We start from the raw sequence: 15,267 nt of genomic DNA on the forward strand, positions 1-15,267 counted from the left end.
AAGAATGGGTGTGCTCGTCCCGCACAGGAGCTCCCGGCCCTTCCCATCCTTCCCTCCCTCTCTGCACCTTCCATCAGCTAAGGGATTTGCACAAGTCTGGTCACAGACTTTTCCATTTCACAGACAAATACAATCTAGAAGTGAAGAAATAAAGGGAGCTGGGAGGAACCGCTCTAAGGTTGTCAACGTTTTATTGTGTCAAGCAAAGGCACTCTTTCGAAAAAGACCTGCTCAGCAGGGTATTTTGGCGCACTCCTGGGAAATAATAAGTACATAATCTCAAAATGAGTTTAACAAGTTTAACTTCATGAAATACCTGGTTTTCCTCGCAGTATGAGCTATAGGTCAGAGAAATTTTCTCAGGAGCCAGCATTTGGAGAGCATTGCTGTAAGTGCCCCCGAATCCCTTATCTAGAATGATAAAACCTCAGAGTGATTCTGCCATTGGGGAGATGGCTACGACTCTAATTTAATGCCTCACCGGGTTTCAGGCACACATACAGTTGGGATCCATTCTAAGTCACAGTGCTCTAGAGCAGCTACAGTCTGGGTGAGAAGACAGGGCTCGTTAGCAAGGTCCAGGATTTTGTAGGGTACATGCATAGCGGATGTGGTCTTTACGGAACTAAGCCATGAGCTTTCCTTTTTTCTATTCTTTTCAGAATCCTTCAACAGCTTTTGCTGATCAGCAAACAGCACTTGGTAAGTGACGAAATATGCATGGCCTTATACTAGGGAGCCACGGTAGGGTAGTCAATCCTATTACAACTGGGTAGCTACCAAATAAAACTTAAAAGCAGATGGTGCAAACCAGTGGTGCACTATGGCAGCTAAGTATTGGGGTGGTAATTGGGATAGCACCTAGGAATATATATATAACGTACATGTACACGTACATTAATTGCCTATGTTTAAAAATTGTGGAGTTTACTTAAGCCTCTGGATTTCTGACTTCTTTTGACAATATCTAAAGATTTGGCAAAAACAAGCCCTCGTTCCAGTGTGGGCCCTTGCGCCTGGTGCTGGGCAGAGACAGGCCAGGCCCTCTTCCCTGGGCCGAGTCATTTCATTACCCACTTGGAGGCTGCAAACATCTGTGCTGACCTCTGGCTTAGCGTATGGAAGGTTATTTATACTTTGCCTAATCCCTAAAAGGACTGAAAGAGGCTTAGAAGAGATAGACAACAAGGAGAAAGGAGAGGAAGGAGACGAAAGCACGTGATGAAGCCAGGAATAGGGCCATGTCCCAGTGTCCACCACACAGTCCTGTCCACTTAGCTGGAGACGGGCTGCGAATTTGGTTCCCGACTTCTTCACGACTGACTGCAGCTTAGAGTCTAAAACCCAAATAAAGCCAAATATCTTCCCTTTAATGAAATACAGTCTTTCTATAGTAATAACATTAAATCCCATGAAGCTATTAAACATGAAACAGCAATACAAGGCCACACAAAGTGCCAAAATATGTGGTATTGGTGACAAAGTGATCTGACAAAGAAGCCCTTGGTTGGGCTCAGAAAGACAGGTACATCACGGTTACACAGAGCTCACTACGGGCTGCATAAAGGAAAACACAATCATGTCAAAACAATAGAAAAAAAAACGTGTCAGGTTCATTCAGCCGACAGGTGCTGCCCATAATTTCCAGCAGCTCTGCTTTCTTCCTGAAGTATTTTCTTTGAGTCGTTGTGAAACTATGGGAGACGCGACGCTAGTTAAAAATGAAGTGCCTCCTAGAGTTTAGGGCATAAGTACCTCAGCTCTGAGACTTCGAGACCCAATTTCTCTCTCTTCCAATCAAGATCACCCGCGCGTGGCTTTGCTGACTAGATGACGGGTGTGGGAACTGAAGGAAAGGCTGAGGGTCACCAGGCGGTGCTCAGGAAGGAAAGGGTCCACTCAGAGCGCCAGTCCCGCCCTTGGCTCTGGTACCCCAGCACAGTGTATCGCTTTTGCTTTCTCTCTCTCTTAAATCTGCATCAAACATCATCGAGACAAATTCTGGCAACTACTCAACAATCCCACCTCTATTCTGCACGTTGCTGATGTAAAGTTTTGTGTGGCCTGAGTAAAATTAATGGCAAATCCATCTGGCAAAGCAAAACAAATCTTGAATTAACAAACAGCACCACTACCACTGCTTGGTTTATTCGTGGAGAAAGACGTATTTAGTGCATTTTCTTCAGTTCAATATCTTATCTGTATCACAATGGGGAACAAAGAGCTCATCACATCAATAATGGAATTTCAAGCAGCCGTGCGAATAGGACGACAATTTTCTTCCCTACATAAATGGAGATCTGTGAGTTCTACAGGGAACGGACTCTATCCAGATGAATCAATTAAAAATTTATAAAGCATTTTGGTCGCTGAGTCAGAAGGACATGAGAACATCGGGAACTTCCTCCCCTTCTCTCTATACTGCAGAAGGTAGAAAGTTGAAATTTTTTTCATGAGATATTGACTACATCCTCATATCAAAGCAGCCACAGTCATTACAGAGTCTGCCAGTATTTCTGTAAGAAAACCTTTCTGGGGAGGATTTACAGAATATTGGCTGCTTTTGATTCACAAAGAGCTGATTTTAAAGCTGGGGTTTCAGTAGCCATGAGTTTATTTCATTTGCACATCACACATAGTCAGAGCAAAGTCATTTTTTGGGCCTCTGACCGATAGCAATTTTACAGAGGTGATAATTAAGATAAGAGTCTACTTTCTTCAGAAAATATGTATTTTTTTTTCAAATCTGAGAATTATGAAGATCAGATTCACGTTCAGCCTCAGGACTAATATACTTTCCTTCATAATCTTTATCTGATTTTCAGTTGGGCCCTGAAGAAAAGGTGGCAAAAGTACAGTGCGGGGAATGCGGGTGCTCTTCTCTGGCACAGAGAAGGAAAGAGAGAAGCCAAGGGGAAAATACTGCGAGGAAGGCAGCTCCGTGTCGTCTGACTTTGGACCACAGTGGGCCAGAGCTTGGGCGGGATGTGAAGGGAGGCAACAGAGGAGGTGACTCATCAAGATCCTACATGAAGCAGACTAGTGACCAAGTCCAAGACAGGTCAGTTCAAGCTGGAAGAAGGAGGCAGAGAGTTCCACGGGTCCATCAAGCAAAGAGTCATGATCAAGAGGCCAGGCCTTGAGGATCCACACTGGGGAAGACAACTGGGGACGAGGGCTCAGCAACCTGAGTCAAACAGGTCAGGATGTAGGAAAGAGATCTCAATACAGACACTGTCTGCTGCTGCCCCACAGCCGTCCTGGGCTGGAAGGAGATTTGGAATCCTCTAGAAAGACTGGGGACTTGGCCAAGGTTGGGAAGCTGGCTGGAGCAGAGGGGCTTTAGCTGGCAGTGTTAGCTCCCAGCCCAGTTCTCTCACCACTCACCGTGCTGCCTCTCAGGAAGACCTAAGCATGACCCTCCATGGGACCCAACCCAAAGAAAACGCTTCCCTGGGCCATTTGTGACCGATTCCACAGAGCAACTGAGCCTGAGATTGCAGGTAGGCACAAAACTAATACATGGCTGAGAGGTACATGAAACGAGGACTGATAGTCCCCACCTTGCCGACATGCAGGATTGTTTCTGCCCCGAGTGGAAGAAAAGGCAGCATGGTTAGTGGCCGGTATACTCGCAGGGAGGGTGGCAGCAGGAAGCTCAGATGGGTGGCTGGAATCAAGACGGAGCGGGGAGATGAGAGCTGGAGATGGTACCCACTGAGCCAGTTGTTAGGCCCTCAAAGCAATAGCTGCTCTCTTGTTCCTAGAGACCAAGCCTTGTCCTCTAGGCTTTAGAAGGCTTTACCCTCATAGGCGCGAGGTCACATCTGCCGCCCTAACAGCCTGTGCTCCACATCTGATGATAAGAACAAGTAAATTCCTGGTCCTATCCGGGAATGCAGGGTTTGGTCCCAACAAAGCAGGGGCTTCCAGCTCTACTTCCTCTGAAATGACTTCTTTTGAGACCCAGCATCTTTCTGGAGCAAGAGTAGAAGTCCTGGAAAGTGGGGACTTGAAAGAATCTATAGACCTACTTGATAGAGTCACCGTGATGCTAAGGAAGAAATGTCCTGAGAAGTGGAGCCCTGCGCACCCAGGGAAGGGAGGTGGTCATCCAGTGCTCTACCTTCACACCTGCCTTGTCTGTCCCTGTGTTTCCTGGAGCTAGGAGAGGGTTTGCTGGAGACAAGGTGCCCAATGACATACTGTAAGTGAATAAATAAATTCCACAACATCCAAGTTTCTAGTACTAGCTATTTGCAGTTGGTGAAGTGACCCCTGAAAGTTAGAATTTCTGCCTCTGAAAAATTGAGGGAATTTGACCATAACCCAGAAATGTTTGAAGAACTCATTATATATAGCCCATTTGCTTAGAACCTCAAGCATAATTTTTCTAACTAGGATCCTCAGACCATCTACCTGTGAAGCTGCAGATTCCTGGGCCCTAACCAGACCTACTGCTCCCAAATCCTTGGAGGGGGATGGCCGTGAGCACAAGAATCTGAAGCTTTCGTAAATACTGCAGGTGATACTCAGGCATAGTATGATTTGAGAAACACTGAGACTTACATTTACTGAAGAATCCTCTATTCTAGATCCTAAGTTTGAGACTTCATATACACTTTCATTTAACCCTTATGATTATGCCATGAGGCAAGTATTATCCTCTTCATTTTATAGATAAGGAAACTGACTTGAACAAGGTCACGCAGCCAGTAAGTAGCTGAGCCAGAATTCATCCCAGGTCTGCCTAAATCCAAAATCCTTGCTCTTACACCTAGGAATGAGTTCAATGAACACTGGACACAGAACCAATAAAATGTAGAATGTTCTGTGTCTCACGTTCAGTCTTATTTCCCTTTAGTTTTGATGACCGTATATGCTTGTGGTGAAGAACTCAGAGGAAATGTGGTTGCATTTGTGTGCACTCATGTTTTCACAGCTTACGAACGTGAGGAGAGTAGAGGCAGGGAAAACATAAGGGAGGAAAATAGCAACATGGATGAGCAATGCAATGTTTGTACACTGAAGTGAAATGTTACAGTTGAATTTCACGGTCTTGATTTAAAATGGTTAGCAATGCTGGGTTATTAGCCTATAACATGCTTAGACCATGACACTGTACCAATATCACCACCCCATATAACTATTGTGACCTGCCTACAGGTAACCTTGATGGACGATGCAACCATAAAGGGTCTCAAAAAATTGAACTGTGCCCAAAAAACATGACACACTGAAAGCTGATGTGTTGATTTTTAATTGTCCCTTACTCTAGTCGAAATGGCTTTTCTTCTTTCTTCAAAGCAGTTGCCACAGTCAAATATCACCCATATAAATATTCCTGGAGCAAAATGGCATTGAGTTTTATCGTTTGCATGCTGTAAATGCTCTCTTGACGTTCCTGCAAGAGCTAACTGGCTTCATATAATGATAAACAGGGAATTTATTTTTTAGAATCTAGAGGTATAAAGGCCATTCCTTAAAAGTGGAAAACATGTCTCTAAGAAATATAATCTAGTAGACAAAGCTTTAGAGTTATAGTCAAGAGTCTTGGGGTATGGTCCATCAATAATCAGTTTGGTGGTTTTAGGGCCAAAAAAAGGCTTCCCCATCTTGTTTTAATCACCTGATACAATATCTACCACTATTATTTCAGCAGAATTTAACAAGAATCTATTAATTCAATCAATGAGAAATAGCTTTGAATACCTAAGTTCTTATTCTAATGTGATTAATAAGGATCACGTCTGAACAAGACCAAGTTTTGTTTTTTTTTTTGCGGTACGCGGGCCTCTCACTGCTGTGGCCTCTCCGGTTGCGGAGCACAGGCTCCGGACGCGCAGGCTCAGCGGCCATGGCTCACGGGCCCAGCCGCTCCGCGGCATGGGGGATCTTCCCGGACCGGGGCACGAACCCGCGTCCTCTGCATCGGCAGGCGGACTCTCAACCACTGCGCCACCAGGGAAGCCCCAAGACCAGGTTTTGACTTGGATTTTAGGAGCTCCTGGTACTCGTCCCCACCTCCTTCTGAGCCGCTCCACAGTAAACTAATCCATACACCATCTCGAAGGATGGATTTAAATCAGTGATTCCTGCAAAGTACTTTGAGCAACTCACAGAAAGAGACATTTGAAGCACAAATTATTATTTTTATAGACGATATTACAAGAGTAGGGCAGCAGTTACTACAATTACCATTCAGGGAAGAATCTCCTTAAGTGCATACGGCAGATGTGCTTGGTGAACTGAAATATTTTCCTGGGTCTTAAACATTTAAAGTAATAACACCTATCTAGTTACTGAAGATAATTTGATGGCTATAATATAGATAGATAGATAGATTCATTATAACAAATGAATTCACTGCACTATAAAGAAAAACTGAAGCTACTACTATTATGCTGATGTGGCTGCAGAGTTAACCCCAACCCCCTCCAGACACATCCTCTGCTGGTTCTAATAGAATTTCAGGCTATTACTTAAGTAAATTTCCTCATCAGTAAAATGAGGGAGACAGAGGTAATCTGTGTGGTTCCTTCCAGCTCCATGAGTATGCAATGGTTTCTGCATGCTATACAAAGTAACAATGGTATTATAATGGTATGCCACTGCAAAATGCCAATCAGGCACAAGAGCGAATCAACAGATAAAAGACAGAAAAGAGCACTTCCCAGGCCCACAAAAAGGGTGACCCTGACTTTGGTTTAATGAATAATGCTAACACATCAACAGAAAGAATATGCCAATTGCCAGGGATAAGCATTAGAGAAACATGATGTTCAGAGAGGCAAATGTGTTTACTTAGCAGTGTCCAAAAGAATGAGACACTGGAGCTGAGAAAACTAAACCAATTCCATTACCAGAAAGGTAACCACTATTATGAGGTTTGAATATTTTGTCACTTTTCCAGAGCTTCAGTATTGCATGCCTAAATGATCTTCTTTCTTTGTTGACTCCATGTTCCTTGAGCTACCATCTGATTAATGATACTGTTTCCCAGTAACCTCAGTAAGAGAATGGGGGTAGAGGACAGAAGAAGTGACAAGCGGGTGGGGCATAGAGAGACTTGATACATGAATTTAAATTTTGATGCCCCTATAAAAAGGATACTGTATGATAAGTTAATTCTGACTTACAGATCAGTCATGATAGTATTAGCATATAATATTTATCAAGCACTTGCTATATTCTAAGCACTACTGTAAGTGCTTTACACACATGGGCCTATTTAATCAACACAGCATCTTACAAGGAAGATCCCATGCTAATAGGAGGAAACTGAAGCTGAGAGAGATTGAGTAACCTACCCAAGGTTACACAGTTAAAAGTGGCAGGGCTTCCCTGGTGGCACAGTGGTTGAGAGTCCGCCTGCCGATGCAGAGAACACGGGTTCGTGCCCCAGTCCGGGAAGATCCCACATGCCGCGGAGCGGCTGGGCCCGTGAGCCATGGCCGCTGAGCCTGCGCGTCCGGAGCCTGTGCTCCGCAACGGGAGAGGCCACAGCAGTGAGAGGCCCGCATACCGCCAAAAAAAAAAAAAAAAAAGTGGCAAAGGACTTAATCCATAACCTTTATATTGTTTTTCTAATTTAGTTTTCATGAGACAGAGACTGAACCGGATGACCTGAAGATAACCATTTTCTATACTCATAAGACTGAAGATCAGATCTGGACCATGGTGGCTCAGGTTAAGACTGTTGCTGAGAACCCTTGCCTGAGGTACCCTTAGACAAGATCCTCACAGATATGGCCTTCAGATCACCACGTAACCCTGGACCCAGCGAGCCTCAGAGAAAAGAAAGTACTTCCTCGTCAAGGATATGACAGCCATCACTCCGAGAGGTCAGGAAATACCACCTGTGAATATTCCCTAAAGTTTTTCAAGGGGAAGCAGGAAATCCTCAGGCACACCTTTCCAATCTCCAGGGACAGATGACATCCTGAAGGATGACAAACCATGCTCCCTGCTCTCCAGCCCACTCCAGGATGGAGGTCTAATTACCCATTTTAAGTTCTACCACAAACGTTTTTCACACTTGCTGATTTGTTTCTATTTCCACTTACATCTTTCTCATCCTGGATTTCCTCACGTCACGCCTAATGACGCAAGGGTCTCTTAGCTGCCTTCATCATTTCCAGTGTCTACCACCTCTACCTTGTTCTACACAAAGTAGCCAGACAGACTCTTGAATTTTGTATTCATCTTACACCAACCTAGTTGGCAAACTGATTACAACTTAATTGCTTATACAACCCAAATATGAACATCAAAGAAAAGGCATCAAAGTTGAAAAAGCAAGGGATTTCCCTGGCTGTCCAGTGGTTAAGACTTTGCCTTCCGGTGGAGGGGGTGCAGGTTCGATCCCTGGTCAGGGAGCTAAGATCCCGCATGTCTCGTGGCCAAAAAACCAGAACATGAAACAGAAGCAATATTGTAACAAATTCAATAAAGACTTTAAAAATGGTCCACATCAAAAAAACAAAATAAACAAAAAAAAGTTGACAAAGCATTACTCTCCTGTATTAGCCCTCTGTATATCCTTCTTTTAATACCATAAGTATTATAGTAAGTATTATAGTAAATATTCCCATATCTTTACAAATACAGATCTCCATAAAAACTGAGCCCAAAAATACACAGTTATAGCAGAATGGCATGGAATTAGCATGGTGGCTCTGGGGTTGGGCAGAGCTGAGGTAGAGCTCTGGCCCCACCAACCTGGGCAAATCTGATACATCTCAATGAGTCTCAGTTTCCCCAAGTGTAAGATGGAGATAACGAGGGTATGTTCCTCGCAGGGTTGCTGTGCTGATTAGGAGGTAGTTTGTAAAGGGTGCTGGGCACATTTTTTGGTACATGACAAGTGTTCAGTAAGTGTTAGCTATCATCATATCATGATTATTACAGCATTGTGGCTTAGTGGTTAAGAGCTCAGACACTGGAGTCATAAACACATGGTTTGGGCAAATGAAAATTGTGAGTCAAGGTCTCTATAAATTCCACCCTGTCTTCTTTCCATGAGAAAAACATTTCCTTGGTAAAACTACTTAAACCACTGGAAGTTCTCCATCCCAGACACTCTTGAAATGTGGTCCAGCAACTGTTGGAATAAAGATATAGGAGAGAAGAGGCAAATATTGCCCAGAACAGTAGTAAGTTTTCAGACCTCTTTGATCAACACATATCACTGAGTCTCTATTATGCACCCGGCCCAAAGATGAACGGCATGCTCCTGCCCTCAGAGAACTCATGTCCCAGTTCTAATCACAGGACGTTTTGTTGGGTCCCAGCGATATGGTTGCCCTGTTGTGTAGCACCTGCTCCATGCCTGGCTCTGTGCTAAGCCCTCTGCACATGGTATTCCATTGGTCCTATGGCTTATTCTTGGAGAACAACAATATTTCTCTAATTTTTCATGAAGAAACTGAGACGTAGAGAGATTGGATGTCTTGGCCAAGGTCACACAGCAGATGGATGACAGGGCCAGGATCTGGCTGACTCTACCATCCAGGTGCTCACCGCTGGGCTTGTGTCTCCTGATTGTCCAAGCATTGCCAATACTCGACTTTTATCACATAGCAGTTGAGATACAGACAACAGCAGCTTTCAAATAGAAAAGTCACCTAATTGGCAAAAATCTGGAATAGTGTGAATGCCCATCAATAAAAGAATAATTAAATAAATTATGGTGCAGCCATTCCAATAAAAGAATAATTGAATAAATTATGGTATATCCAAACCATATCATGCAGCCATTGCAGACAGACAGATACGTTTTAACCTAGATGGATGTTCATGGTATTTTGTTAAGTTAAAAAAAGAATGCTTTAAAAAAACTGTTAAATGAAAAAATGAGCCCAAGGAGAATAAGACAGAGATGGACACGTTGAATTTAATCTGAGCCTGGACCTAATTTTCTTTAGACCTAATTTTCTTTGATTTATCGGAAAACTAAAATACGCTTTTAGTAGAAACTGTACCCCCTTGAAACGTACATGAAGAAATATAGAAAAGTGGTTAAGAGCACAAGCTTTGCAATCAGACAGATCCAGGTTCATACATCATCTACGACTAACTACCTGTGACCTCGGGCACGTTACTTATCTCTAAGCCTCAGTTGCCTCAACTAAAAATGATGCTAATAATATTCCACCTTATAGGGATATTGTCCTGATTGAATGAGATAATGTAAAGAAAGTGCCAAACACAGTACCTGGCACATAGCAAGTGCTCAATAAGTGGTGACTATTACTTTAACTATAACCTAATTGCCTTCAAAATCAGCCTTTGCTAAAAACAGAAACCCTTCTGTAGACTGACATTTAAAAGGCCACCACCACAAAGAATATGCCAAGGCTTCCAGGAAGGTACTTGGAAAGCGTGGGCTGATGAATAAATGACATTTGATTTTCTATTGCAACATCTTTCCATTTCAACGTCTTCTGATAAGGCAGCCACATGCTACTCTCTAGCTGCTCGGCTTCCCTCCCGCATTTTCAAACCAGAATGATTTCAAATGTGAAGCATGGTCCCCAAAGCTTCCTGTTTGCCATGATCACAGAGCACCCACAGGTCTTTGGGTTCTAAGGCCCTGAAGCAGGTGAGGTAATTAGCTCCATGACACAGTCTAGTTATTTCACGCTTCAGCTGCAAAATGAAAGAAAAAAGCAAAATGAGGGCATGAGAATGAGAAAGGAGGACAGATGAGCCAGTCTCCATTCACCCTCTGGAGTGCTGTTGTAGGTTCTAGAGCAACTGTATGAATGAAGGAGAAAATTTTAAATTTGGAAAGAGATTCCTAGATTTTTGGGCAACCCCAGCTGCCTTGTAAACCAGAGCAAATAAATACAAGCTTATCAACAGTGAAAATGTTACTGCCCAAGTTTAGTTAAATTCAGCTTCAGAGTGTGTATACTCAGCACTTGTATTTACACACTGATAGAGAGAGAGGTATTATTGCCAATACCATGTAGGTCATAGCACCCATTTCACTTACAATTTCCCCACAGCAATCTATGGAGTGCTGGCTGCTTTAAAACTTTTTAAAAGGAGGCATTGGTATTAGGTTATGGACTTCTCCAAGAAATAAGGGCTTAATTTTTCTTCTAATTTTTATTGGAGTAGTGTTGACTTACAATGTTGTGTTAGTTTCAGGTGTACAGCAAAGTGAATCAGTTATACATATACATATACCCACTCCTTTTTAGATTTTTTTCCCATATAGGCCATTACAGAGTACTGAGTAGAGTTCCCTGTGCTATACAGTAGGTCCTTATATCTATTTTATATATAGTAATGTGTGTATGTCAATCCCAATTTATCCCTCCCCCCAACCCCCTGGTAACCATAAGTCTGTTTTCTACATATGTAACTCTATTTCAGTTTTGTAGATAAGTTTATTTGTACCCATTTTTTAGATTCCACACATAAATGATACCATATGATAGTTGTCTTTCTCTGTCTGGCTCACTTCACTCAGTATGACAATCTCTAGGTCCATCCATGATGCTGCAAATGGCATTTACTTTCTTCTTTTTATGGCTGAGTAATATTCCATTGTATACATGTACCACATCTTCTTTATGCATTCCTCTGCTGATGGACATTTAGGTTGCTTCCATGTCCTGGCTATTGTAAATAGAGCTACAATGGGGCTTAATTTTTATTACAGAAGAATGGTGGCGGGGGGGGCGGGGCGGGGGGCGGGGTGCCACGCACGACGCAAGTGGTTCAGCCCGGCCCCTGGCTCATTGTGCTCGCCTCATGCCGGCCCGAGTTCGCAGCAGCGCTGGAGGCCTCGGGCCTGTGACCACAAAGAGGGAGCCGGGGGCTGGATGGGAGCGCGGCAGCGGCAGCTGAGGCCCAGGCCAGGCACCCCCCCTCAGCCTCCCTCCTGCCCGTCTGCCCCGCCCCCGCCGGCGGCGCCGTGCCCCTCCCCCAACCGCCAGACTAGCACGGTGCAGGGGCCACGCGCGAAGACATGGGGGAGAAGCTGGAGCTGAGGCTGGAGTCGCTTGTGGGGGCCGAGCCCTCCGTCTACCCGCAGCCGCTGCCGGTCTACGAGGAAAAGAGACGTAGAGTTACATCCAGAGAACGGGTTGCTGGACCTCCCCCGGAAGAAGAACCGGGAAGAGTAAGACCAGGAACACACGTGGAAGAAGAAGAAAGAGATGATAAAGTAAAGCCTGGTCACCCCCAGGTTTGTCACTTGCACTTTAATCTCAGAACCCATTTGGTTCTAGGAAGGAGGGTCAGGGTGTGGGCAGCGTGTAGGAACAGAATGACTTTCACTAATGATCAAAATGACCTTGGATTTAGCTAAAATGCTCTTCAAACTCATTTTTCTGCTGGTTCTCTATGTGGAAGGTGTGTTACGTGGCTCTGGTGATAGTAAATCAGCAGTAGGCCTGGAAGTCAGCGGGACCTCTGCTACTTGATCAGTCAGTCACAGAGCTTCAGTCTGTCCCCTCTCCTGCCTGTGTCTCCTGCCCACGAGGTCTTTGTGAAGATCTCATTTTCAAACACATGAGGTGCTAAAGTGCTCTAGTATCGTCCAGGTATAAAGTTGCGTTCTTAACTGAGATCAGACCAGTTCTTTCCCCAGACCTCCAGCTCCTTTGTAAAATCAGAGTTTCAGGTTCTACGAAATACAGATGTACCCACTGAACCCCCATGGGAGGGGGTAGGAGAAGGGATTGGGGATCTGATACTGGAAGCTTTACCATTAGACAGCACTGCCCCATATGACAAAGGGCTAACATTGGTCGGGCACAGGTGGCAGAACAATATCACGTCCCTTTTGGTTTTATTAAGACGTTGATTAGAAGTTTCAGCTCAGCGGAGGGGCAGCACCCTGGGCGGGGACTACGCCTCCACCATCTATGGCTCCTCCCCTCCAGCACCCAGGCTAGGTACTCAGTTCCCAGCAGCCCAGAGGGCAGGAACAGGGCAGGAACAGAGCTCTGCCAGGCTGGCCTTCTCACAGGGCAAGTGTAAGCAGCACAGCCAGGAATGTGAGCGACAGGCTTTGCTGGGTTGTCGGGAAGGAGGGCGACATCTGGCTCGGCATGGCTGGAGTCAGCGCTAGCCTCCCCTCGGCCATGGGCACTGGGCCCCCGGTCTCAGGCTCACACAGGCCTCCAAAGCCCTTCCCTGGGGATGGCGCTCAGACCCTCCACCCAGCCCACCCTCCCGCCCCAAACACCAGCAGTTCAAGCACCACTCAGAGAAGGGGGGCCTTTAAAGGGCTTTAGAAAATCTTAGAATCTGGATATGGAAGCTACTATGTTTCACTTCTGGCTGAGAGCTCTGCTCCCAGAGCACAGGATGGCCCAGGGGGGTGAGATGGGAGGGTCTCGCTGTGACCCCCCCAGGCACTGCTGGCCTTTTTAGCCACATGCCTGCATTCCTTGGAAATACATTTCATTAACAGCCAAAGGGAACACCCTGAGAAACAGGAGGAATTAATGGTTCGTTTCAACCCTTAGCAACAGGGAGTTTTCACCACCGTGTGTGTATTTCGTCTGCTCTCTGCGATGCGCTAGAACTTACCTTTGGGCAAAATGTGCCTCAGCTGTCCACGGCACCCGACACACTTGGCGACTCTGCCTGACCCGGGAGCGCCCTGGGCCCCGGGAGTGCCCTGGGCCCCGGGGACAGGGTCCCTGCTTCCTGATCACACCCTCGTGGGAGTGCTGAGGCCGGTCAGGCCCCAGCCCTGGGGGCTCAGCGTCCCCTCGGAAGTGACTGCGAGTCAAGCTCCCCACCGACCCCTACCCCCGGTCTCCCTCCCGCCAGGGCCGCTTCGTGCGCAGTGCCAGTCGGCCCCTCCTCAGGGGGTAGGTGTCGGGGAAGCCCCGAGGGCGGGCGCCCTCCCGCACCCTCACGACTCGGTGCTGCTCCGGGTGGAGCCCGCGGCCTGGGGAGCAAGAGGCGCGACTGGGGTGGGAAGGAGACGGGGCCACGGGAAGCCCACCACGGGCCGGCCGGGGCGCAGAGGCAGGAGGCGGCGAGGAGGGCCGGCCCAGCCGCGAAGCCCGTGCCTCCGCCCCACCCGGGCCCAAGCGGCCCTCAGACCTCCCTGCGGCCCCTGGGCTCGGGGTGGGTGACAGGCACGCCGAAGAAGACGTCCCGCTCGAGCCGTCCGGAGAGGCCGGCACAGGGCTTGTGCCTGTTCCCGGCGTGGGGCGAGCACCGGGGTGTGAGGGTGTGGAGCTGTCCGGCCGCAGGTCACAGGCTTTGCCCGTTGGAAGGGAGGGCTGCGATGGGGCTCTGCCGACGGAAGGGGAGGATGGAGCTGCCCACAGTCCGCGTTTGCCAGGCAGAGCTTCATCGCGGACCCTGTTCTCAGCAGCCGTGCGCAGCAGGGACACCCAGGCCTGGCGAGTCTGCGCCCCACGCAGGGCCGCTGGGTTCCTGGCCGGCAGCCCCGGCATCTCCTGCTGAGAAACCCCCGGAGACCATGCTCCTTCCCCCGAGCCCACTGCCCCGCTGCAGAGCCCAAGGGGGCTGGGGGCTTCACCCCAAACTTGAGGAAGCCATACCTGGGGGCCGGGACACAAGTGGGGGTCCCACCTTCCCCGCAGGAGCAGACCCCGCGGAGGGTCTATCTTTTGAAAATAAATTTAGACTAACAGGTTTTACACACAGAATCTTAGAGCTGGAAAAGTCCTTAGTGTCATTCATGTAGCTTCCTAAGATTTTTTTTTTTTTTTTTTTTTAATGAGAGGATGGATTTCCTTGAGCAAGAGTGAATTTCCAGGAATGGGTCCCTGGTTACCAAGGACTGTTTTCGGGAAGAAAGATGAATCTATTCTGTGAACGCCTTATAGAACTTATTCTATATTGTAGTTCTCTCTGGAAACACATGTACCGTTGACCTTTGTAGCAGCCCTTAACATCCTCAAGAGAAGCTCTCATTTCCCCATTAGTACTTGTTATAGACTGAATATTTGGGTCCTCCCAGCATTCACGTGTTGACACCCTACCTCCAATGTGATGGTATTAGAAGGTGGGTCTTTTGGGATTTGATGAGCTCATCGGGATGAAGCCCTCATGATGAGATTCTTATCCTTGTGAGAGTCATGAGAGAGCTGGCTTTTTCTCTCTGCCCTGTGAGGACACAATGAGAAGTGGACAGTTTGCAACCCGGAAGAGAGTCCTCACCAGAAGGCGATGATCCCGGTGTAAGGCCAACTGGGCCGAGGCAGGGGAACACAATCAGATTCACAGGTTGCATCAGACCGAAATTCTCCGGACCACCCA

General features: G+C 46.7%; 1 protein-coding gene across 12 annotated transcripts in view; it reads right to left on the reverse strand.

Annotated features, from left to right (window-relative positions):
- The window catches only part of ST6GALNAC3 (ST6 N-acetylgalactosaminide alpha-2,6-sialyltransferase 3), a 602,379-nt gene that overhangs the window by 399,281 nt on the left and 187,831 nt on the right, over window positions 1–15,267 (reverse strand). Inside the window, exon 1 of one of the 12 annotated variants that reach the window (XM_073788237.1) lies at window positions 14,991–15,086. The exons of the other annotated variants lie outside the window; for them this stretch is intronic. The gene's annotated coding sequence lies outside the window, so the exon portion shown is untranslated. Of the gene's footprint in view, window positions 1–14,990; window positions 15,087–15,267 lie in introns of those variants that run through there. 12 annotated transcript variants of the gene reach the window in all.

The sequence above is a fragment of the Tursiops truncatus genome, chromosome 1 (genome assembly GCF_011762595.2).
Source record: "Tursiops truncatus isolate mTurTru1 chromosome 1, mTurTru1.mat.Y, whole genome shotgun sequence".
In the NCBI taxonomy this organism is placed as follows: Eukaryota; Metazoa; Chordata; class Mammalia; order Artiodactyla; family Delphinidae; genus Tursiops; species Tursiops truncatus.